Raw genomic sequence first — 23,336 nt, 5'->3', positions numbered from 1 at the left:
CACTACACTTACAATTACTGCATATTCTTTTGGCTTATATGGCTTTTCTTCCATTTTTCACTGACTTCTTTCGGACTTTTTCACGGACTTGTTGACTGACTGAAACAGTCTTCTAGCCAGGGCAACATGTTAAGCGGGGCGTAATGAAGAGAAGTGATAAACAATGCTTACCTGATGCATCCCATGGCATATGATTACTAGACCTCAGGATAATCGCTTCATGTTACCTGGCATATGTGTCCTCCGATTTGATATCTCACCTCACGTTACATGTCACTATATGAGTGACCGCGAACAAACAATGTTAAACCGCGTTAAAACAGTTTTAAAAAGAACGGCTCAGAAACAGGTAAATCAGCTAAGGAATCTCAAAACGAATGCCTCAGAAACGTTACAGAACAGATAAAATAGCTTAATAACGGCTAAATAACGGTATTAAACGGCTAAATCATATACCAGGTATGTAAATATGAAACTGGAATTTTTGTATAGAAAATACACGTTTATTGTATGAAAATGATGAAAAATATTTTATTCGAAGTATTGCCCATCGCTAGCTATACATTTTTCCCACCTGTCTGACAATTTGTGGATGCCACGCCAAAAAAGCTGTTGCTCCTTTGAGGCAAGCCAGTCATCGAGTCATTTTCGTACATTTTCGTAAGAAGTGAAGCGCTGCTCAGCAAGTGCGTGTCCCATCGATGCAAATAAGTAGTAATCGGACGGAGCCAAGTCTGGTGAGTAAGCCGCATGCGAAAGTATTTCCCAACTAAACGCCTCAATCGTTTCCTTGACCAGTTTTGCTGTGTATGATGGTGCATTATCATGAAGCAAAATCACTTTGTGTTGCCTTTTTTGATATTCTGGTCGTTTTTCACGCAAGCTTGATTCAAATCGATCACTTGTTGTCGGTAGCGTTCAGTATTAACAGTTTCGTCAGGTTTTAGCAGCTCATAATAGATCGCACCCTTCTGATCACACGAAACACAGAGCATTGTCTTCCGTCCATAGCAATTTGGCCTTGCAGTCGATGTCGATGGTTCGCCTGGAGTTATCCATGATCTTTTACACTTAGGATTCTCAAAATATATCCACTTTTCATCGCCAATCACAATTCGATGAAGAAATGACTTTCTTTTGTACCTGGCGAGCAGCATTTCGCAAGTGGTTTTTCGATTTTCCTGCTGTCTTTCATTCAGTTCATGTGGAACCCATTTTCCCATCTTCTGGATCTTTCCCATCTTTCAAACGTATGGAGACGGCTTCTCGTGTCATATTTAATTGATCCGCGAGTTGTTGTTGCGTTTGAGCGTCATCCTCATCCAACAATGCTTGCAATTCGCTGTCTTCAAACTTTTTCGGTGGTCTTCCACGTTCTTCGTTTCTCACGTCAAAATCGCCACGTTTGAATTTTTTGAACCACTCAAAGCACTGTGATTTTCCAAGAGCATGTTCACCATAAGCTTCGACAAGCATTCGATGCGATTCTGCAGCAGTTTTCTTCAAATGGTAACATAAAATCAATACTGTCCGCAAATTCGACATGTTCAACGCTATTACAAACTATGCTGTTGTATGAAACTTGTATTGTTGTGAGTTGAAAATCTTTGTCAGATATCAACAAATGGAAATGGCGCCAATGACGCGGTTTGACGGTAACTACATTGATAGCTAGGGCCATCTATGGGCAAATTCTGGTTTCATATTTATAGACCTGGTAATTACTATTAGACGCAAATTGCGTGTCTTATATTAAACGGATGAAGGTAATAAAAAGAGACGAAATACTCATTTTTGAAGTATTTATATTTTTGCATAATTGTAACTATAAAATATATTTTTATAATTTACGTTGCAATTTTAGGTGATTTTGCGTATAACGTCTATCAGGGGGCTATATTCGATCACGCGATCGTGTAAGATTAGGCAGTAGGCTGTAGTATTCGCAGGTATATTATCCTTGCAATGAAATTCTATTCTCACATCCACGGTGGCATTTTTTATAGATTCACAACTGATGGCGCGAGCAATCAATTGCCACAAAGGGTCCGTAAGCATTAAATTGGCGTGCGTTGAGCAACACACTGTCACCATTGCACCCATAATATGATTTGCGAAAACGTGCGTACATGTCATATAGAATGACATATTTCCTTTTATCAAAATTCAAATTTAAATCTTTTTTTATTAGAGGGATTTAGTCCCCTCGGATTATTTTCTGTTTCCAAACTTGAAAAAATGGCTCGGTGGTAAAAGATTTGCCAACAATGAAGAAGTGGAGTCTGCGGTTGATGGCTATTTTGAGGAGCTCGACGATTCCCACTATAAACAGGGTATCGAAGCTATTGAACATCGCTGGGAAAAGTGTATTGAGCTAAAAGGAGACTATGTAGAGAAATAAACATATTTTTTCCCAAATTTTTTGTGTTTTCTTTGTTAGGTCAGGTACTTCTGGGACTACCCTCGTAAATAATCGCCAGGCTGGCTACAGTTTATTATTTACACTATGCTTATTATAAATCAAGTGATGAGGCTACACGAATGTACACGAATTGAGATGTCTTTATACACTTATTCTAAGGCTCTACGAATAATAAGAAGATATGAATAGTGATTCTATGGCGCTGAGCGCCGCGCTCCGTCAGAGCCCGGCGACTTATATATTTACATGGTGGCAAGCGCGTACTTACCGTTAGACTAGTGGCGAAAATGTCGCTGAATCTAACACATGCACTTCACGAGAACAATACACTGGTCTTCACGGTGAATGATTCCTGGTGGTAGCCGGTCACTGCACTTTGCACTTATCCCTCGTCGAGTGACGAAAACGTCGCCTCGTCATGGCGAGTGAAGGCGCGGTGCACACTTACGCGGGATGCGGCGAAATTGAACGGCTATTAGCCGTTTAACACGAATGGCGCATAGCCGGTGGACAGCACAAATGTGTGAGTTGATGAATTCGCCCATCGGTGGCGAATTCGCCGTCGCTCCGAGAGAATCCGACGAACACAACTTATTCTAGCAACGTTAACGGAACAGCTGGTCGCCGGTGAACAGCACAATTTAATCTATCGACTCTGCTCATCGGTGACGAAGATCGCCGCCGCACCGAGAGAATCCAACGAGCACAACTTATTCTAGGTACGTTTATAACGGAACGACTGGTATCCGGTGAATAGCACAACTTAATCTATTGATTCCTCTTGTCGGTGACGAAGATCATCGCCGCGCCGAGAGAATCCAATGAACACAACTTATTCTAGACACGTTTATAGCGGAACGGCTAGCGGCCGGTGAACAGTGTTACGTCCTGGAGGAGGAACGCAACTTGACGCTTGTTTTCGCAAGCTCCGACGTACTTGCAAGTCTGCGGTGCGGATCAAGGATCGGAATGACACCTTTATCTGGCGCGGACGTACGTCGGTAGTCCTTTATTTAGGTCAAGGAACAGAATCCTTTTACCTGGAATAGGACCGTGAGCGACAGTTGAGGGAAGGGAGAATTTTTTGTTGAGAATAATTATTTGGAAAACGTGATTAGCTTACAATTACAAACAACTTGTTTTATTAGTGATTAGACGGAAGTTCACAATGAAATAAAATTTATAAGCTTTTATGTGTACGTATACATGTGTGGTTAACAATCGCGGTCTGAGAAAAATTCTGTGTTCGTTATGTCCGACGGTGATCGAAAAGATTGGGCCACTGACACTGGATTTTACAATTAAGGAGGAATGCCAAGGGGGATAGAGAAAAGAAAGGAAAAGGAAAGGAAAAGAAAAGAGAGAGAAGAAAAGATGAAAAATAAAAGAAAGAGGTCACTCAGGTAAAAGAAAATATAAATAACTTACTGCTGGTTCCCTGATCTTAGTCGACAATGAAAAGTGTAATTGCTGGGTATCTGTGAGGATGGATGACTCAAGTTCTGCGTCAAGAATAGGAAGCTGGTTTCGGCAGGATCGCTCGCAATGGCCCAAGAATGCACAAGATCGTTGCACCGAATAATTAACAATTGAAAAAATACTGATCTGTCTAAGCCAGTAGTAGGCTAAATTGTTAAGAGACCCTGAAGGGGTGCTGGAGAGAAGCTTCTGTCCTGGCTGCGGGTCGGTCGAGAAGTGGCTGAGACTTTCGACTTTTCTCAAAAAGTCAGCTCGGTTGAGGGAGCGGGGTCTAAATTTTTATGCCCAAATATGGTCATAGGACTGTGCTTCGAATATTTTTTAGAGGTTGAGTCAGGAACGTAAGATAAACTCTTTTTTTAGGAGATAGGGAGCATGTGACAATAAGAGGATTTAGATAGTTTACAAAACAGCAGCTATCTTAAGAGTGATATCGATATTTTTTAAGTAGGATGTCGTGATATTGTTAGCGTAGACTAAACGCGTGGGAACCAAGATCGGAGTTGGTTTGGAGATTGTTAATATGTCCGGAGCATTGGAATTTTCAAAGATTTTAGGATCATCGCGTCGTGTGATAGCATATAATAAATAATAATAATAATAAATTCAATTTTCCTTGCTTATAAAGGTCTAGAATTCGCGAAGTCCGTAGGACGTAACAGCAGCATAACTTAATCTATTAATTCTGCTCGTCGGTGGCGACGACGCCACCGTACCGAGAGAATCCGGACGAGCACAACTAATTCTAGACGCGGTATGACGAACCGATTTTTAGTCGGTTGATCGAACAGAAATTTAGCATAGAATTCTCTCATCGGTGGCGGAGACGCCGCCGTACCGAGAGAATCTGGACGCGCACAACTTATGCTAGACGCGATATGACGGACTAACTTCTAATCGGTTGTTCGAATAGAAACTTAACTTAGACTTTACTCGTCGGTTACAAAGTCGCCGTCTTGAGTAAAATTAACGGACAGCATATCCTGGTGATTGCGGCGAACCAGGCGGTTTATTTAGTCGCGGACCGATATGTGAGTGTCGGAACTTGCTCCGAGTTCCTCCGGTGCCTATATCGGAATGGCCGGTATTAGAATGGGGAACCTTTTACTCATCGAATCTGCTCACGCCCGGACATCCTTCTCCTCGGCCTCCTCCCTGGTTCTCCTAGTTATCCTTGCTCGGTCTCTGCTCTCGGTGATGTTTGTTCGCAGACGACTAGACTACTCTGTCCCGGTCCTGCTGGTCGAAGACGACTAGACAAGACTCTTGATCTTGGCGAGAGAACGGATTATATACCCGTTCTCTCGTAATCGGGAGGTTACTCGCCCCCAGATTTCCGCGTAATCGTGCGCGATTTGCGCGCCGATATTTCGGCGGATCACCTGGGGGGAATCTCCCCGAGCGCCTACGGCTCTTCGGACTGTTTCGGCTTAATTGCCGCGGCACGAATCACCGTACTATACAGGGGGGGATCGCGACAATGTCTCCTGAGCGGCGACTGCTCGACGGTCGCCGACCCGGTAGTAACGGGGGAGAATCTAAAAAAGATTCTCCTTTGTTACATAATGTTAATCGATGAGTTTGATTCGTGCCACTGTCCTGGTGGTAAAATGCGTTCTGTTGAAAATCCTAACAGCGATCCGATGGTGTTTGGTTTGGTAAAGTTAATCCAATAATCACATATGATTTCACTTCTCATTGTATTTTCACTTGCATGAATAACCAATGAGCGATCATCTTCATTGTTGATAGCAGTCGAGGAGTCGTTTTCGTATATGAATAATATTTTGATATCGCATGATTCAGATACTAGGATATAGTATACAATTCATACGATCCCATGGGAAACGAAATTTCCTTATCGTCTTCGTCAAAATAAAATTTATTGTTTGATTCGTTTACATTCGGTATCGTGTTGTATGTTTCAAAGGTAACCAGACTGAGTTCATAATCACCATCGCTTAAGTCTACAGCGAGGAAATAGCTTATCGCGAGGATGCTACTCTTGCCCGTTAGCGTAAACGTGACATGTTTTGAAATTGTCGGACGAATATTGATCACTGACGATGGAATGTTGAGATTTAAATAATTTGTCAAATGTCTGGAGAAATCGTAAACACAGCTGTCCGCAAATGTTCTGATTGTAACGCTGATGAGATGTGCGATTGTATTCAATGTATTGCACTTCCTTCTGGAGATATTAAACCAATTCTGTGGGCGGCCGAAGGTTACCGAAGCTATCGAAATAAACCGCGCGATCTCCTCTCTCTGCGCATGCTATCCAATGAGTGCCGGACCCATTTGCGTCATCCAAATTTACGATACCACTTTCATTCACGCGCGGAGTTGCAGGTAACAGGTATCGCGCATAAAAATATCTCTAAAGTACGGGATATGCATATGCTTTGCTAAACGTTCCAGTTGCACATTGGTGGTTGCACCTGTTGGCATGTCTAATATTTCCTTCAAGTTTTGAAGTTCTTTTTTTTTCTCGAAAGACCTTTGCCTCGTTTATAATGCGAGATAAAGACCGCTACCTTCCATGGCGTGATTATGACGTTGCATCTTCTGAAGCTGACGCTGTTCAGCCTTGCTATCATTCAAGAAGCTATCATCAAAGCTATCATCAAAGAAGAAAAAACATATTGTAAACTGAACCATTTTGAGCAGATGCTCGTCTATAAATAGCTACTGGTATTGAAATCAGTTTAGGTGACACAGTGACTGTTTAGTGAAAAGGGGGAACATGAGGTTCATATGACAACTGACGTCGATACGTACGATAAATTTCGATGATAAGACAATATCTGAAAAAATTACGCGCAGACATAGTAATATGTTGCCTAACACTATACGTGGTATCATATGCGGTTCTTCGAATTGTGGCAAGACCAATGTGCTAATGAGTCTGCTTGAGAGTCCGCACGGTTTGCAATTCGAGAATGTGTATGTGTACTCTAAATCGCTGCAACAATCAAAATATCGTTACTTTGAAAATGTGTTAACAGAAATAAGTCAAATTCGTTATTTTACATTTTCAAATAATATCGACGTCATTCCACCGTACAGAGCATTGCCAAATTCTATCTTTATTTTTTATGATGTTGCGTGCGACAAACAGGATATGATAAGAGAATACTTTGCTATGGGACGCCATTTGAACGTTGACAGTTTTTATCTTTATCAGACGTCAGATGCAAAGATATCAAAGCATCTCATACGTGATAATGCCAATTTGCTGATTCTTTTTAAACAGGATGGCACTAATTTAAAACGCGTATACAATTATCATATACAGGTTGCGTGAAAAGTTCGCGGAGCGAAACTGAAATAAAGAATACCTAATTCTAAAAATGATTTTATTCTTCAATATAGTCTCCATTAACTTCAATACACTTGGCCCAATGGCTCTCCAATAATTTTATTCCATCGCGGAAGTGTGTTTCTGGAAAGTCTGCGAAATATACCTCTACGGCTGCTATAGCTTCTTCATTCGACAAAAATGCTTTCCACGGAGGAATTGTTTCAGGTTTCGGAACAGATAGAAGTCGCTGGGTGCTAAATCCGGCGAATACGGTGGATGATCAACCAATTTGTACTTCAATTCATTGAATTCAGACATTGACAAAACACTTTTGTAAGCAGGTGCGTTGCCTTGGTGAAAAATGATTTGTTTATGCTGCATACCAGGTCTTTTCTCATGAATTTTTGCGTCCAATTGATCCAAAAGGTTACAATAATATTCAGAATTAATTGTTTTACCTTTTCCAGATAGTCAATTAACAAAATCCCTTTAGCATCTCAAAAACTGATGCCAAAATCTTTTCTGCCGATCTTTCATGCTTTGTTTGCTTTGGAGCTGAACATCCAGCTTCAGTCCACTGTAAACGTTCCTGTTTCAATTTCATCATCATGGTAATGGATCATGGTAATAGATCCAAGTCTCATCTTTGGTTAATTTGATGATTTTGAAATTTCAAAAAATGAGCAAATTAACAAAAGTCAAGCGTTATTGTAAAAATATATTCTTGAGACTAAATAGAGCAAAAAACTCTAGTACCACTTTTTCTTCTGACAAATAGCGAGATATCGTGAGTTAAATATTGAAAAAGTTATTCAATTTTCCTTAAATAAAATTAAAAAATGTTTCAGACAAAAGTTGTTCAAATTAATTGCTAGAAAAAGGCGATATAATAAAAAATTGGGATATCCATTTAGGACCAAGGTTAAATTCATAACGTCAGTAAATAGATCCTTTGAAGCCATACAACTTTTGTCTGAAATATTTATGTCTAAAATGTTCTATTTCCGAAATAAAAGGGCTGTACGAGTGGTCTGAATCACCCTGTATATATAATAATTTATACGCGTATAATATATTAACACGTTTCCAATATTTATTATCTTATACATGAACTTAATACCTCGCCTGTAAAATTGGGTATCTGAGGTATATAGTCATCGATAAGTTTCAAAGTCTGCAAAAAACAGTAAATACTATATAATAATAATATACAATATATAAGTGAATATTATAATCCGTAACCTTTGAATCTGCATCTGCTTCTGTATAATCAATTGCAGTAGTAAATATTACATTTGTTGTATTATTATCTAAAAATAAATACAATTCATTAATTATATTATAAAGATTCTATTTGTTTTAGTGTAATATAAATAAAATATACTAACATCAAAGCTGAATCTGTATCATTCAAAGGATCGTCAGATATATCCAATCTTGCATTTATTCCTATTTTCTCAGTCATAACATCTGTTGTTTCGACAACCTCGTGTGAAATATTGTAACATGCTTTAGCCTTAGACAAATATTTGTAATTATTAGTCTGATATACAGTAACTAATGCATTTAAAACTTCGTTCTGTATGCCAGATCCAGGAATTACTCTATAAGAATAAGATTGTAAGTTAATTACATACAAATAATATTAATGAATAAACGCATAAAACCTATTTCAACTAAAAATATACTAAAAGTTAAGTTTAAAACTTTATATTAAAAAAAATTATACCTACTTAATCGTCTCGTTTTCGATGAGAATGTGAATATCCTCTATCGGTGGCAGATATCGCAGATACAAACTATATTATCTGTCACACAAGCAATTGGAAAATTGCCCAAATATAGTGCATGAAGAGGAAGCAGGGGCTGACGACCTTATTGAAATATATATATTTTTATCTTTTATTTATTCTTAATATTCTTTCATATAATTTGTTTTTTGTAATTTGAATGTATTACAACTTTCATTTATATTACTGTAATCCGTAACCTTTGAATCTGCATCTGCTTCTGTATAATCAATTGCAATAGTAAACATTACATTTCTTGTATTATAAAATATACTAACATATCAAAGCTGAATCTGTATCATTCAAAGGATCGTCAGATATATCCAATCTATTACTTGCATTTATTCCTATTTTCTCAGTCATAACATTTGTTGTTTCGACAACCTTATCGTGTGAAATATTATGACATGCTTTAACCTTAGAGAAATTTTTGTAATTATCTGATATACAGTAACTAATGCATTTAATACTTCGTTCTATATGCCAGATCCAGGGATCTGATATACAGTAACTAATGCATTTAAAACTTCGTTCTATATGCCAGATCCAGGGATTAGTTTATAAGAGTAAGATTGTAAGTTAATTACATACAAATAGTATTAATGAATAAACGCATAAAACCTACTTGAATTAAAAATATATCAAAAGTTAAGTTTAAAACTTTATATTAAAAAAATTATACTTACTTGATCGTCTCGTTTTCGATGAAAATGCGAATATCCTCCATTGGTGGCAGATATTCGGCACCGTTCAACAACAAATGAAATGGTTCTCTTATGCCAAATATCTTAGTGATGTGTTGTTTGACATGAATAACATGTTGAAATTTTGTTAAATCAATAAAAATTCCACAGATCCGACATGCATCATGAAATAACTTAAACAAGTCAACTTTCAGTCGAAAATGTGAGCGCGGCAGTGATATCTTTGAGGTTACGAAGCGTCAAAACCGAAATGCGCGATCGGTAAAACTAACTAATTGTTAAACCTTCATTGTCGCTCATTACTCGACGTAAACTACTAACGTTGCGATCTCATTGCTCGTGTTCGACTCGAATACAGCACTCACGTGCTGTATATTAATAAAAAAAGTCCTAATCAATCACTAATGTATATCCCACTGATGACGATGCACCGATGTCGCATATTTAACCCACCATTTCTTCCCAATGTTGCGTATATGCAACACGAAGTTTAACTTCACAAAATGCAGTCAAAATGAACTTATTTCACAATTAGTCTAACACTTCGTGAAAAAAAATTACTGATAATTAATTATATAAACTTCGTGTTGCGTATACGCAACATTGGGAAGAAATGGGTTATGTATGTATATTACTATTCAGCGCTCTCGTAGCGCCCCTGGTGTCAGAAAAACGAGAAGCACAAATCCCCTCTCCTCGGCGGTCTAGCGTTTCTTTCTTTCTTACTTTCTTACTGAATCGTAATTTTCCATGATTCAGACTTTATCTTAAAATATTTCCACTTAGAGACAACGTATACAAAAAGGACAAGAACACTTTTTTTCCTATTTTTGAAGGCCGAATCGATTGGGACTAAAAAAACTTCGATCGATTCAGCCATTGCTGAGATATAAAAATCTCATCTCCTTTCAACTCGCAGTTTCGCGTATAATAGGTACTACCGTGCCTCTTGATCGGGCCGGAATGTGGGGAGTCGGGGGAACTGCGCCGACATTCCCTCCCCGATCTGTTGTAACCACTACTACTCCGATTGCCGCTAAACGGTTACATGTCACAACACGTGTCTTTCTGGCTGCTTCCACGCCGACAAATACATTTTTTCACGGCGAGCCAGCGCAAGAATTATCACATCCTGCTCCAACGACAAATACCAATGTTCGTGAGACAACCGAAGATCCACTTGTGACACTTGTTAGGTGTGAGTTGTAAACATCCGAAGAACAAGAAATGTTGCGTGTTCATTTCGGCCCATTGGGACGAAAATACATGGGAGCAGTCCTGAAGAGTGACAAAGACAGGGCCATAGATTACGTGTACGGTATCTATTGGGTGAGTGCAAAAGTTCGTGCGGAGTTTCAATAGATGGAGTTATAAGCGTCGTAAAGTGTTGTCATTAATACTTCCATCTACATATTATATAACGTTGGAAAGGTGACGTCTTCAGCTGTTATTAAAAAAAAAATCATTTGTTTTCATACAAACTGCTTTGAGAAATATTACTTTAAAAATGAGTATCGATAAGGTGCATTTACGGCATGTTATGCTTTACGAGTTTCGGAAGGGAATAAACGTTGCCGCAGCCGTAAAAAACATTCAGGATGTTTATCAGGATGAAGCACCAGCTAAACGAACTGTGGAAAAATGGTTTGCTAAATTTCGGCGCGGAGAATTTAACCTTGAAGACGAGCCACGCTCTGGTCGACCTTCTGACATTGATGACGATGTTTTGCGTACTTTAGTGTTCAATAATCCGCGAATTTCAACAGAAGAAGTTGCTACAGCACTAAACGTTGACCGATCAACCGCTTTTCGGCGTTTAAAAAAGATGGGATTCGATTTGAAGCTCGATATATGGGTGCCCCATTTGCTGACCGAGAAGAACAAAATCAAGCGAATTTCTGCAGCCGTTTCTTTACTCGGGCGGCTCAATAACGAGTCGTTCTTGGATCGACTAGTGACGGGCGATGAGAAATGGGTCCTCTACAACAATGTTCAGCGCAAACGGACATGGAAACAATCAGGTGAGAATGGTGACGCAATGCCAAAGGCCAGTTTGCACCCGATGAAGGTGATGCTCTCTGTTTGGTGGGATTGCAAGGGGATAATCTATTTCGAGCTTCTCCCCGCGGGTGAAACGATTGATTCGGACAAGTACTGTCGCCAATTAACCAATCTGAATCGAGAAATAAAAGAGAAACGTCCGATTTTGTCAAATCGCAAGGGAGTCGTCTTTCATCACGACAACGCCAGACCACACGTTTCGAAAAAGACGCTGCGCAAACTGAAGAGCCTGAAATGGGATGTCTTAACGCATCCACCGTATTCTCCTGATATCGCACCATCTGACTATCACTTGTTCCGGTCATTGCAAAATTATTTAAATGGAAAAAACTTTGACTCTTTGGAGGCCTTAAAAAACGGCGTCTCTTCGTTCTTCGAATCTAAACCGCGCAGTTTTTATGATCGAGGCATCCGTATGCTGCCAGAACGTTGGGAAAAGATTATAGAAAACGATGGAGAATATATCATTGATTGAATAAAGATTTTTGTTTGCCTAATCACTGTGTGACTTTTACTCACAAACTCCGCACGAACTTTTGCACTTACCCAATACTTTATTAATAACGGAGCAATATTCGGTGATAAACGTATCGATTTTGATATTCAGGATAACATATATATAAGTGGTATAAGGTATGTGGGAACTCCCGGTCTATATGAGCTAATTTTTATGAAAATTCTGAATGATATACCGTATACCGATATATTCTGTATACCGACTTCGACAAGGAAAAATACAAAGATATACTACTAGCAACGAATGCTCACAGACGTAATCACAACCCACTGAATCAGATATTGAGCAATAGAGGATATAAACAAACATGTAATCGTACCACTGCTATCTGTACATACTAGAGCAGGAAAAGAATTAATCATATTGCATTTCATGACGTTAAATGATAATGCGATCGATTATGTTCATTGGGACGATCCCAACCAGTTGGTGAATCGTCTGCGATTGCTGGTAGCGTCGTGTCAAACCGGAAATAACGCTCACGACAATGAAATTCTGTCCATCGAGGAATTTCGAGGTCGGACTCATTATAAATTAACGCGCACATCGAACTAACGTTATTCGCATAAAAAATGCCAATCAGCAAATTTGGGTTTTCTCTCGAACACAAGAGCAAAGCAGGATCATCGACATTAGACCATTACGCGTGGAATGGCATGGTTAGGAATTATGTACGCAATAATACTCTTTGCATAGATGCTTCCGATTTTGATGCAAGATCGCGCAAAATACGGCGTGTAGCGCATCCAGAAGTGGACGGTGATGCGGTTAATAAACAATACGTGGATCATAGTATAAAAAGTTTTAAAGATAATAGGAAGATTTTTATAAGAAACAGCAGGGATTGGAGCAGAATCTGATAAAACTTCATGTTGATGTACATGCCCTGCGGAAGAAAATTGGCAAAGTATTACAGCGCGTAAACATACTGCATGCAAACTCGGAGTAAATGGAATTTAAGATGACACGCTCGGTATCATTGGAACATTCATAATGAAGAAGCTCCGGCGATGAAATCAACGGCGTAATACCTACGGAGAAGAGAAACGCTCGGAGAAGCAGCTTGTGGTAGAGGAATTACATGCTCCGACGAGACGAAATTTTCCTTGTAGACGCGTAATTATATGCGGCTTTGACGATCTATGGCAGGCTGATGTGGTAGAGATGCGTCCATATTCGCGACTCAACGGAGATCACCACCACATACTTACTGTTATTGATGTGCTGAGTAAGCACGCATGGGCTGTACCGCTAAAGAGCAAGAGCGGAAAAGAGATAGCTGAAACGTCCGCAAGGATAATTCAAGACGATGGAAGATGCCCAGCAAATTTACAAACCGACCGAGGAAAAGAATTTTACAACATTGATATGCAAAAACTTGTAAAGAAACATGCCATCAACCATTACTCGACATATTCGGTCATGAAAGCTTCCGTAGTTGAACGCTTCAATCGCGCTCTGAAAATTGACATGTGGAAGATGTTTACTGTCAGCGGAACTTATCGATGGATCAATGCATTACCGAGTCTCTTATCACGATACAACGCGCGAAAGCACCGAACTATCGGTATGCGACTTGTCGATGTTACCCCCGCAATCGCTGAACAACTTTTGAGTACTGTGTACAACAATGTAAAAATTGCAACTCCGGCACGTTTCAAGATTGGCGATTCTGTACGCGTGAGTAAATTCAAGACAGTTTTTGATGAAGGCTATACACCAAATCGGACAACTGAAATATTTAAAATTATCAAAATACAGGCAACATACCCCGTGAGTTATCTGCTCGAGGACTCTCGCGGTAATTCTATCGCCGGAGGATTCTACGGACATGAACTGCATCGTGTTGCTAATTGTGATATACAGGGTGTTCTAAAAAGACATGTTAAAAATTTAAGGAGATATTCCTCACACCTGAAGGATGAAAAAATGTTATATGGACGTAGGTGCGGAAATGTTTATTTTAGGAGTTATGTTGAAAATACTGTTAGCTGTATTAGTTACACAAGGAAAAATTTAGGATTAATTATTGTAGACGATAATCATTTAATTAGGCTTATTTACATTTGGTTTCAATGTGACCTTGAGTTAGTTACAATAAATGTTGAAAATGTTCGCCATTCGCCTGAATACAAGCAGTGACACGTCGACACATTGATTCACGGACAGTTAAAAAATGTCCATTTCTGGTAAACTGTACCTTATTTGTAAACACCAATCAGAATAATATTGACTTTTAATGTTATGTATTAGGTATACAAATGAATAATCCAAATTATTTTAAGCAGTTATGAAATCAATTTTAAATTGAATAGATTTTCTCGCTCTTTTGTGATTATTCAATGTTGACATATAGCTATTAAAAAGAACATATAGTTTGGCGAAAGGCTCAACATAACCTTCAAAAGTATTCAGTTCAGTACAGTCGAAAATGGCAACAGATAAGGTGCATATCCGACAATGCATTCTTTACGAATTCCAACAAGGAAAAAATGCTGCAAGAGCGTGCGAATCGATTTGTTCCTTTCTCGGCGAAAGTATCGTACGATGTGTGCACATTTTGGTTTAAGCGGTTTAAAAGCGGTAATTTCAGTCTAATCGACAAACAACGCCCCGGAGACCCTCCGAAATGCGATAATGATGATTTGGAGCTCGCTGAGAATTTGGCACAAACACAAAAAGAGCTTGCAGAACAGTTGGGAGTAACGCAGCAAACGATTTTCAAACGCCTACATGAGATAGGAAAGATCCAGAAAGAAGGATAATGGGTTCTGCATGAACTCACTGAAACCAATAAAAATCAACGAGTGGCAGCGTGTCTTTCTCTTCTCAATAAGCAGCGTCGAAAGTCTTTCTTGTGGAAAATCGTTACGGGCGATGAGAAATGGATATTTTATGACAATCCGAAACGCAGAAAGTCATGGGTAAATCCCGGCGAATCATCAAAATCGGTCGCAAAACCCAATCGCTTCGGAAAGGAGGTTCTTCTCTGCATTTGATGGGATATCAAGGGCGTGCTTTATTATGAATTGTTGGAACCGGGTGAAACAGTTATTGCGGACTGCTACCAACGTCAATTAATCTGCTTGAGTCAAGAATTGGAACGAAAACGCCCGTATACTGGAATACAAAGGAGAACGTCCAGTGAAATTGTTGTATGATAACACCAGGCCACACATTGCTTCCAATACAAAAGACACCATAATGAGTCTTGGCTGGGGCGTCCTGCAGCACCCGACGTATTCACCAGACATTGCTCTATCCGATTATCACTTGTTCCGGTCGATGCAACATGCCTTGTCCGATATGCACTTCTAAACAGTGGATGAGATTCGAAAATGGCTTGACGACTTTATCGTGTCCAAAGACGTAACATTTTTCCGAGATGGAATTCATCAGCTGCCTGAAAGATGGCTTGAAGTTATTTACTTTCTTGAAGTTACTTTCTTTTAAAATAAACCTTGAATGTAGCTGAAAAAATTTGATTATTCATTTGTACACCTAATATATGGCTTTGACAATTTGGTCCGATTTTGAGAGGGAGATATCGAGGAGGGTGCTAATTTTCAAATAGCCATATTCTTTTATTTTTCATCGTATCGGAAAGTTTTAGGAATAGCTTTTTGAAATAAGAATAGTTTTGTTCTCCTGAATTAAATAGTTTCATTAAATAGTTTCATATTTTTCGATGCGACGAAAAATAAAAAAATATGGCCATTTGAAAATTAACATTCTCTCTATATCTACTCCACAAAATTGGACTAAATTGTCAAAATCTCATAAAATTGAAGGTCATTAACGAAGTTACTATTAATTATTACGGTGTGCAAAATTTCGACGATCTCCCCCCCAACTTTAGGAGGCTATAACTCAAATGTTGAAATGTACCACCATTCTGTTGGATATACATTGTTTAAAAGAATTATGGCATAGATAATTTATTGCCGAAAATTGACTAATTTTGAGTGGCGATTATTTCGCGAAAAATTATTGTAGACTAATGATTTTTTTTTCAAAATGAAGCTTGAAGTCTCTACTTTAAGAATGTATCTCCATTTCTTGCATGTGTTACACTTTTACCCCTGTAACCCCTGACATCTGAGGGCATGTTTGGTATACTGAAAATTGCAAAGTTTGATGGAATGCACAGACGTGGACAATTTTTTTTCAGGGACGCCGTTTGCATCGTCATAAAATTCAGATTTTCCCTTTCAATCTGAAAAAAATGGAGTCGCTACAATTTTTTTTTACAAAGTTACAGCCCTTACGGGACAGATGAAACGCAAACGTTGTAAAAAACAATTATATAACGACGATGCTATTATCGTAACTATTGGGTTGGCAACTAAGTGATTGCGGATTTTGTCGACAGATGGATTTTACACTTTTTTTGTTTCGTTAACGTGTTCAAAGTACCTAACCTATATTTTTTTCTTATTGTTAGGACTTCTACCTTTCATTTAGTACAAAAATTATATCGGTTAGTTCTTTAGTTTTGTTTTTATCCCAATTTAAAAATGGAAGAGCAAGACGTGCACTTCAGACATATTTTATTGTATTATTTCCGAAAAGGCAAGAACGCATCGCAAGCACACAAGAAGTTATGTGCCGTATATGGGAATGAAGCCTTGAAAGAAAGGCAGTGTCAAAATTGGTTTGCCAGATTTCGTTCTGGTGATTTTTCATTGAAAAATGCTCAACGATCTGGCCGTTCAGTTGAAGTCGATGAGACCCATATCAAGGCCATTATCGATTCAGATCGTCATAGCACAACACGTGATATTGTAGAGAAGCTCAATGTATCGCATACATGCATTGAAAAAAATTTAAAAAAGCAAATTTAAAATTTTGAATTTTCATTCTTATTTAAAATCCGCAATCACTTAGTTGCCAACCCAATACATTAGCAATGATAATAATAAATCTGCACATTAGTCAACGTCAAATTAGTCGTGAATTAAATATGTGTTCTGCGACTGTAAATAAAATTTTACGTGGGAATCACATTCATCCTTATCACATTTTACTTAATCAGAAACTTTTTGATAATGATAAAGTTCTTCGTGTTGCATTTTGCAGACTGTAGCAGGGCTGTAGCTCAAATTCAGCTCGATCCCACATTTCTTTCTCGTGTTGTGTTTAGCGACGAAGTTGCATTTGAGAGCAATGGCATACTGAATTGGTATAATAGCCGTTATTATTTTTATATCAATCCGCACTGGGTTCGTCATGTAGACAATCAGCATCGGTGGAAGGTGATAGTTTGATGTGGTATTTTAAATAGTCATATTGTTGGACTTTTTTGATAATAATGTTATAGAGGAATCATATTTACGTATGCTACGAGATGTGTTGCCAAGGATGTTAGAGTTTGTTGATGAAAATACAGTCCAACGTATGTGGTTGCAACAGGATGGTGCATCACCATACTGCTACGCACGCCTCTTGTAAGGGATTTTTTAAATTTAATTTATCCGCGTTGTTAGATTGAACGAGGTGATCATAATATGGCCACCTAGATCACCCAGATCTAACGTCACCAGATTTTTTCTTGCATGGCTATTTAAAAAATACTATTTACTAGACCGCACCTACTATAGCTGAAGACCTAAAGGATCGCATTAAACGGGCATGTAGAAGTATATCAGCCAACGTTTTCAGAAAAACAGTCGATGCATTCGAAAAACGGTTGCAATTATATATCCAACAGAATAGTGGTACATTTGGTTATTTGCTGCGGATAAAAAATATGTATACATTCAATGGCTTCGATGTGATCCTACAGATTCAATCAGTCTTGCCTTCACTAGCCAGATCAGAATCTTGCCTTCACTGGCCGGATCAATCTTAAGTCTTGCCTTCATTGGCCGGTACATCTTCGGTAATGCTAATGCCGACGGAATTGTAACTTTCAAACCTCGTAACTCGAAAAGTACTAGTTAAAAAAGTCTTCATTATAGTGTTTTGGGAGGTAGGGAGGGCTCTCGAGGTAGGCTACAAGAATATGCAATGAAAGATAGGAAATTCTATTTAAAAAAACAAAGTATAATTCCATGTGACCTTGGCACGTTCACTCAAGGTCAAACCAATGACACTAGCTTATGTCTCCCTTCGAATCAAACAACTTTTGTTTGAAACGTTTTTCCGTATCTTCCATTTTTTTCGACATATTTGCCTGGGGCGATTAAAACTAAACACTCTGTATACATATGTTGCATATACGCGCATATATGTAGAGAAAAAGGGAGAGAGAGAAAGAAAAAGAGCAATGGACGGAAAAAGGGCCAGGGCACAGACTTCTGCATAACGCATAATGCACAACGCATAAGAGAATAAACCAATTAGTTTTCTTCATTTTCCTCTTCAGGACAGAAATGAAGAACTCTGATTGGTTGATTCTCTTATGCGTTGTGTATTATGCGTTATGCAGAAGTCTGTGCTCTGGCCCAAAGTCTTTTGCGAGCACGGAGAGAGAAGGAGAGAGAAAGAGAGAGTTTCGAGGTAGGGGTCAGGACTCACGAGTCTCCCGACGTCTCGAGTTTCGTATTCCCGGGAATGCTAGTTCTGGGAGTATAACTCTCGAGACTGCGGGATCGGTCGGGAATGAATGCGCGGTTTGCATACCTCTAGTATTTAACAAGAAAATATTTAACCCATTAACGCCCAAAAGCTCTAAAATATTAGCCTTACTTTGCAACTGTATTTTATCTAGAGAAACATATTATATAAGGTTGGAATAGCATTTCCTTATGTTTTCGGGGTCATTCTACAAGATTCCGGCATCAGAATTAATTTAGATTCACAATAAAATTCAATATGTCGGAATTTTTGGGAAAAAATCATGAAAAACCGACAATTTTATTTTTTATAAGCTCTATTTCGTATTAAAAACGTTACTTTGATACAGATATAAGTATCACATCTTGTCTAAAAAATGTTGAACTTTCAAGGTATGCATTGGTGAAAATGTGAATTCAAGATTGCTGCCTCAAAATGGCGGATTGAGCGAAAAAACTTAAAAAATAATGTATTTTTAGAATAACTTCGTAAAATCCTAGTAACATCAATTTAGTATCCAGAGTACTGATTTTAGGATATTTGCTGACAATTAATTCATATTACAGAATTTCAAAACGGCGGATCGAAGATGGCGACTAAAAGGCATGAATAATCGTGAAAATTTCCAAATTTTCATGAATTTTCTTCTATTATTTTCATATTCATGAGTTATTTTCGATACGTACATACGCACATATATAGGATGGGTAATTATAAACTTCATAAAAAAAACTTTATAAACTTTATAAAAAACTTTAGAAACTTTATAAAAAACATAAACATCGAGATAAGTACAACGGATGGGAAAAATAGAAATCGACTACGTAAAGTTTTGAGAAAAATTATTAAATAAATGAGCGAATAAATGCTCAGTGGGCATGCGTGTAGGCATTGCAGGCATACTACTCCGCACGGCTTGGGCCGGATTGGCAGGCAACAACAGTTGACCGGTGCGCACCGTTGTTGCCTGTTAATCCGGTCCAAGCTGCGTGGAGTAGCAGGTTCGCGGTTCCGACCGCTGCGCATTTATTCGCTTATTTATTTAATAATTTTTCTCAAAACTTTACGTAGTCGATTTCTATTTTTTCCCGTCCGTTGTACTTATCTTGATGTTTGTTATGTTTTTTATAAAGTTTATAAGTTTATAATTACCCACCCTGTATATGTGTGTGTGTGTGTGTACGTCTCGAAAATAATTCATGAATTTGAAAATAATAGAAGAAAATTCATGAAAATTTGGAAATTTTCACGATTATTCATGCCTTTTAGTCGCCATCTTCGATCCGCCGTTTTGAAATTCTGTAATATGAATTAGTTGTCAGCAAATATCCTAAAATCAGTACTCTGGATACTAAATTGATGTTAAATACTAAGATTTTACGAAGTTATTCTAAAAATACATTATTTTTTAAGTTTTTTTCGCTCAAACCGCCATTTTGAGGTAGCCATCTTGAATTCACATTTTCACCAATGCATACCTTGAAAGTGCAACATTTTTTAGACAAGATGTGACACTTGTATCTGTATTAAAGTAATGTTTTCGATACGAAATCAAGCTTATAAAAAATAAAATTGTCGATTTTTCACGACTTTTTTCCAAAAATTCCGCCATATTGGATTTCATGTGAATCTAAACGAATTCTGATACCGGAATCTTGTAGAACGACCCCGAAAACGTAAGGAAACGCTATTCTAACCTTATATCAGGTGTAGTAAAAAGAAATCTATTATTTTTGCATGAAATTGAAGGCTTTAATTACCATAGTTAGAATGATCCGATTTAGGTCAAATATGCGCCGTTTTGTTCGATAACTTGTTGCCATTTTGAAGGTAATTTCATTATGCCTCTCTCATAGAAGCCCTTGTCCTTATTGGCAAAAAATTGAGACAGTCGATTTTCACAAGCCTCTCTTGAAGCGAATTTTTCACCAGCAAAATTGTTCGCCATGGACAGGAACAGATGGTAATTACTTGGTGCCAGGTTCGGACTATAAGGTGGATGCATAAGAACCTCCCAACCAAGCTCCCGGAGCTTCTGGCGAGTCACTATCGATGTGTGTGGCCTGGCGTTGTCCTGATGGAACACAGTTCCTCTCCTATTGACTAAAGTTGGCCGCTTTTGGGCGATTGCTTCCTTCAGACGATCCAATTGTTGACAGTACAGTTCCGAGTTAAGAGTTTTGCCGTAGGGGAGCAGCTCATAGTAGATAATTCCCTGCCAATCCCACCAAACACCACCAAAACCTTCCTGGCCGTCAATCCTGGCTTGGCCACCGTTTCCGCCGGCTCACCGCGATTCGACCACGACCGTTTTCGCTTGATGTTGTCGTAAGTGATCCACTTTTCATCACCAGTGACCAACCGCTTCAGAAATGGGTCGATTTTGTTGCGATTCAGCAGCGATTCGCAGATGGAAATTCGGTCCACGAGGTTTTTTTTCGTTAACTCGTGTGACACCCATACATCGAGCTTCTTTTTGTATCTAGCCTTATTCAAATGGTTCCAAACGGTTTTTTGTGCAATCTTTAGCTCTTAGGCAATCGAAACAGTGCTTACATGACGGTCGGACTCGACAATGTCCATGATTTTATCGATATTTTCGACAATTGGCCTTCCAGTGCGTGGTGCATCTTTGACATCGAAATTACCGGAATGGAATCGACGAAACCAAAATTGCGCGTGATTGGCTGTTACAGTATCAGGACCATAAACACTATTCACATTTTCAGCCGCCTGGCTTGCGTTTTCGCCTTTATCGAAGAAAAACTGTAAAATATAGCGTATTTTCTCTTTGCTAGTGTCTATCTTTGACGCGCGCTCAAACAAAACTGAGTCAACTAATCACAAAACTGTCACAAAAGTTTTTTTAGTACGAAATCTCATCTTTCTAACGCCATCTAGTGGAACTCGATCGGACTTATACAACGCGAGATACAGATAACTAAAGCCATCTATTGGAAAAATAATGGATTTTTTTTTACTACACCTGATATAATATCTTTCTCTACATAAAATACAGTTGCAAAGTAAGGCTAATATTTAGGACTTTTGGGCGTTAATGGGTTAAGATAAATAGTTCGTCTATTATGAGCTAGGCATAGGAGGCAGGCAGGGACGAAGCAATTGACCATTGGGGCGCGTGGGCGTAGGTGCTGACGCGGCGTTGAGCGCTTGATGTGATGTGCTAATCGACGCATGTAATAACATTCATCCATATTATTCTTACAATTTAAAACTTTTAACAATCGCTGGTGTAATAGCAAATATAATATTATAAATTACTAGGATATTAATTCTTCCGTCCCTGCTTTCTGTACTTAGTTCGTAATGGACGAACCATTTATCTTAATAACTCAGTAACTAAGCATCAGCTAATTTGCAAGAGACAAAATAGTTTTAAAATTTGCTCAAGAATATAACATATTAAGGACAATTGTTCCGAATCACCCTATATATGGGGTGTTTCAGATTATCCGTATCACCCGATTTTTTCGTAAACGCGACATTTAGAGAAAAATATTTCAGACAAAAGTTGCAGCGCTTCAAAAGATCTATTTACTGACGCTATAAATTTGACCTTGGGATGAAAAGCCCAATCAAGATCAACATAAAAATTTTAAATGGAAACCCAAATTTTTTATTACATTGTCTTTTTCCACCAATTAATTTGAATAATTTTTGTCTAAAACATTTTTTCATTTACCTAATATTTTTCTAGATATTGAAGGAAATCTTGATAACTTTTTCAATATTTAACTTACGATATCTCGCTAACTAGTTGTCGGAAGAAAAGGTGGTACTAGACTTTCTTGCTTTATTTAGCTTTATTTAGTCTCAAGAATATATTTTTATAATAGCGCCCTGACTTTTGTTAACTTGCTGATTTTTGGAAATTTCAAAATCATCAAATTAACCAAATTCAAGGCGCTATTGGAACAATATATTCTTGAGACTACATAGAGCAAAAAGTTCACTAGTACCACTTTTTCTCCCGACAAATAATTAGCGAGATATCGTAAGTTAAATATTGAAAAAATTATCAAGTTTTCCTCAAATATTTCAAAAAATATTAGACAAATAAAAAAATGTTTTAAACAGAAGTTGTTCAAATTAATTAGTAGAAGAAAAGTGTAATAAAAAATAAAGGTTCCCATTTAAAAAAACGCTTCTGTCTTGGCTGCTAGTCTGTCGAAAAGCCTTTTCGTTTTACACAAACGAGGTCGTTACCTCGGTGGAGAGGGTGGGGTTTTAGAAGTTGCGTCAAGGCTCTAAGGTTTATATTCAAATATGGTCATAGGACTTTGTTGCAACGGTTTTTAGAAGTGGGATTTCAAAGGTGCGTTGCAGTATCTCAAAGATAAATATTGTAAAGAATGGGGTACCTATGGCAGTAAAAGATTTCAACATTTCATTAGGTTTAGTTAGAGTTGATGAGCAATAAAATTTATGAAGGGACGGCATGGAAAAGGCATGAGTTCTTGAGGATCAAAAATTAGTCGCG

The 23,336-nt window shown here is 38.2% G+C and overlaps 1 protein-coding gene across 4 annotated transcripts in view; it reads left to right on the top strand.

Annotated features, from left to right (window-relative positions):
- Atg4a (Autophagy-related 4a) overlaps nt 1–23,336 on the top strand; it is a 456,226-nt gene that overhangs the window by 151,668 nt on the left and 281,222 nt on the right. The window lies entirely within an intron of this gene.

The sequence above is a fragment of the Harpegnathos saltator genome, unplaced genomic scaffold (assembly GCF_003227715.2).
Source record: "Harpegnathos saltator strain DR-91 unplaced genomic scaffold, Hsal_v8.6 scaffold765, whole genome shotgun sequence".
Classification (NCBI taxonomy): domain Eukaryota; kingdom Metazoa; phylum Arthropoda; class Insecta; order Hymenoptera; family Formicidae; genus Harpegnathos; species Harpegnathos saltator.
Note: the sequence above shows the minus strand (reverse complement) of the source record. Positions and strands in the feature narration are given on the sequence as shown.